Below are 3898 nucleotides of genomic sequence, written 5' to 3'. Positions count from 1 at the left end.
GTTGTTCAAAAACAAGGTGTCCGTGATATGGGATGGTACTTATGTATCAACCGAGAAGAGACTCCTTTATAGCTTAGATCAAAAGTCTTGTTATGTGTTAAATTGTGGTGGGAGGCTAAAAGACCATTAGATCCAGTCGTAGAATGCCAGGTGGAGTTTTTAATTTTTAAACTTTTTATTTTGAAATAACTTTAGACTTGTGGGAAAGTTGCAAAAAGGAGTAGAAAGACTTCCCGAGTGGCTTACCCTTATGTAACTATCTTATAGAACCATAGGAAAATGATCAAAACGAGGGAATTAACATTGATACAATGATACTAACTAATCTGGAGAGCTTCTTTGAATTTTACCAGTGTTCCCTCTAAAGTCGGGTCCCATATGGCATTTAGTTGTCATGTGTCTTTAGTCTCTTGTGATCTGTGACAATCCTCAGTCGGTCTTTGTCTTTCATGACTTTGACATTTTTGAAGAATACTTATTTTCCAGATAAAGAAACCAAGACCCAGAGAGCACCATACAGTAAGGTAATAGTAAAACTCTCCATGTGTATCTGTCTGATTTTTTTTCATAAATAGATGGAAGTTAGGCAAGAATTTTTGGCAAGAGTACCATCTAAGTAATACTGTACCCTTCTCAGTGCATGATATCAGGAGGTACATGATGTCGGTACGTTTTGTCTTATCATTGGTGAAGTTAAATTTGATCACTTGATTAAGGTGGTAGCTTATATGTGTCTCAAGTTTTATTTTTGCCTTTACAACAAATAAATATCTTCTAGGAAGGATATTTTGAGATTATGTAAATACACTGTCTCTCATCATGCAGCAAAAGCTACTGTGGAATTTGTCTAATAGTTACTTTCTATTTGCATCATTCTTTCTACATTTATTAATCAAATTCTATGGTCTCTCCCATGCTATTTATTTATTTGATTATTTATTTATATCTGTATGGACTCATCAATATTTATTTACTCCGTAAGTTATAATCAATTACTATCATAATTTATTTTCTTGCTTAACTTGTTCTAAGCTTGACCACTGGGGGCTCCTTTAATTTGGTTCTGTGTCCTTTTGACATACCACATCATTTTCTGAGCACTTTCTCACTTTCTGGTACCACAAAATGTTTCAGGCTCTGCTTTTGTTTTTTCCACCTCAACCCTGGAATCAACTGTTTTCCTAAGAACGCTACTTAAGTGCTTACCTGCAGTAAATCTTTTGCGCTCACCCTGAGAAGCAAACAGAAGCAGAATGGTGCTTTCCAAACAGTTTGAAGCATTGAAAATAGAGTGTAAAATTGGAACAGATGACTTTGGCTGACAATTACATTAGCCAAACACAAGTATCACACTCTATAAGAGTAGCAAATATTGCACCATTTTACAGTAGCATCTTATTAATTCTGCATCTTGTAAATTGGCTTTGGATTAGGATAGTCTAATGTTTATTTTTGCTTTCACTTTGATAAATGAGCTCATAAACAAAGACCACAACGAACAAGACAGAAAGAAAATATTTACGTGACTTATGCACAATCAACACCACTCATTTTACGGATGAAAGACAAATGTGTGGTTTATCAATAACCCTAATCGTTATGAAAACCAGGGTCTCCGCTTGATAATTATGTGAACAGTTTTATTGAATAAAAAAAGAGAAAAATGGATATGTACCTGTATTTGTTTCCTAGGGGTGCCATAACAAATGACCACAAACTGGGTGGCTTATAACAACAGAGATCTATTTTCTTACAGTTGTGAGGCTAGACGTCTGAAATCAAGGTGTAGGCAGACTGCACTCCTTCTAGAGGCTCTAGGGGAGAATCCCTCCTCATCTCTTTAGGCTTCCAGTGGCTCCAGCCTTTTCCTTCACAAATTCTTTCCTTCTGGAATAAGTGCATCAGCCACCTTCTGACGGTTTGTCTCAGGGCCTTTGTAATGCTGTTCCCTATGCTTGGAACACTCTTCCTCCCTCCCTCAGGTCTGGCGTTCTTGCTCTGTGTTCCTCCAGACCTGTACTTCCTCTGTCTTAATGTGCACATGTGCCGTGAGCACAGGAGCCACGGCTCTTTTACTGTGTTACTGTGATGCCACACGTGGGTACCCAGGGCAGTGCCTGGCACACAGCAGGTGCTTAATAAACATACTTTTCAATGAATAAATAAATAAGGAAGGAAAGAAGTAAGGAAGGACAGGTGGAGAGTAGGAAGGCCAAGTTACTTTCTACATACTATGTGTGCTAACTTAATTTTTCCAACAACCTGATCAGATAGGTCTTATGAACGGCATCTTCCTTTTATAAATGGTGAAAACAGAAGCTCAGAGAGATGAACGTACCCAACTGCTTTAAAACCTTTTTGGAACAATTACTTAGAAAGAAAGAAACTAAAGATAACCGTGCAAGCATGGTAGTGGTAGAAAAGTCTGGAAGGATAGCCACCACATATTACTGGAGTTGTCGCTGAGTGGTGGGCATGCTATTCCGTTTTGTTCTTCTTGTTTATCTGAGTGATTTTTAAAATAAAAAGATATTTAAAAAGTGAAGCCCAGCTGTATTTTGGGCTGGAGCACAGAGGGGTATAATCATCCCCTACGGAAAGGGTGAACGTCTGGAACACAGGATTGTCCAGGGTTGTAAGGGGAGGTGAGTTTAATATTCTCCATGTCTTGGAGTTGGGGGTTAGATCCCAGAGTCAGATGATTTCTAACTTCATTTTGTTTCCAGTATAAAATTGGAGTGGTGTTTAGCCACTGATGATACACTTTGCTTATTTATCCAAGAAGAATCCGAGATGTTCTGTGTGTTTAAAGTTAGGCAGTCTAATTCATGCAGCCCATTTTGCTTTGGAGCATCCGGAAGAGAATAGTATCTTCTCTCTTATATTGCCATCAACAGCTACTTGTTTTGTGCTTCAGAGGGAAAAATAATCCTCCCTCAGTCCTCTTACCGCTTCTGGAATGAGCATAAATATCTTTATGCTTTTAGTTTTCTTAATGCTAAATTTTATTGAGAAGGATAAAGGTACAGCTCCCAAAGCTTTTCTGTTTGGCTCTGATTTATTTATTTGTGTTTCTTCCACAATTTTAACTGTTGGATTGAAGAGAAAAATCAGCAAAGTCCCTCTTATTATGGTGGGTTAGCCAGGGTGCTTAGTGCCTGGTGGGGTTCCCTACACATTTTATCAACATGCAGTCCTTGATAAACCAAACCTGGGGGTCTGACTCATCCAACATGATTCCCTTCCTGGGGGAAGAGGAGACTTGTGATTCTGTCTTGCTGTTGTCCTCCAACCTGTGTTTGCTTCCTGAGGACAGCAGCTCTTATTTAGACTACAGAATGTAGCCTTGTTCTGACAATTTTTTTTTAACATCTTTATTGGAGTATAATTGATTTACAATGGTGTGTTAGTTTCTGCTGTACAACAAAGTGAATCAGCTATATGTATACATATATCCCCATATCCCCTCCCTCTTGTGTCTCCCTCCCACCCTCCCTATCCCACCCCTCTAGGTGGTCACAAAGCACCGAGCTGATCTCCCTGTGCTATGCGGCTGCTTCCCACTAGCTATCTATTTTACATTTGGTAGTGTATATATGTCCATGCCACTCTCTCACTTCGTCCCAGCTTACCCTTCCCCCTCCCCGTGTCCTCAAGTCCATTCTCTATGTCTGTGTCTTTATTCCGGTCTTGACCCTAGGTTCTTCAGAAGCATTTTTTTCTTAGATTCCATATATATGTGTTACCATATGGTATTTATTTTTCTCTTTCTGACTTACTTTACTCTGTGTGACAGACTCTAGGTCCATCCAACTCACTACAAATAACTCAATTTCGTTTCTTTTTATGGCTGAATAACATTCCACTGTATATATGTGCCACATCTTCTTTATCCAGT

This window comes from Physeter macrocephalus, chromosome 13 (genome assembly GCF_002837175.3).
Source record: "Physeter macrocephalus isolate SW-GA chromosome 13, ASM283717v5, whole genome shotgun sequence".
NCBI lineage: Eukaryota > Metazoa > Chordata > Mammalia > Artiodactyla > Physeteridae > Physeter > Physeter macrocephalus.
Note: the sequence above shows the minus strand (reverse complement) of the source record.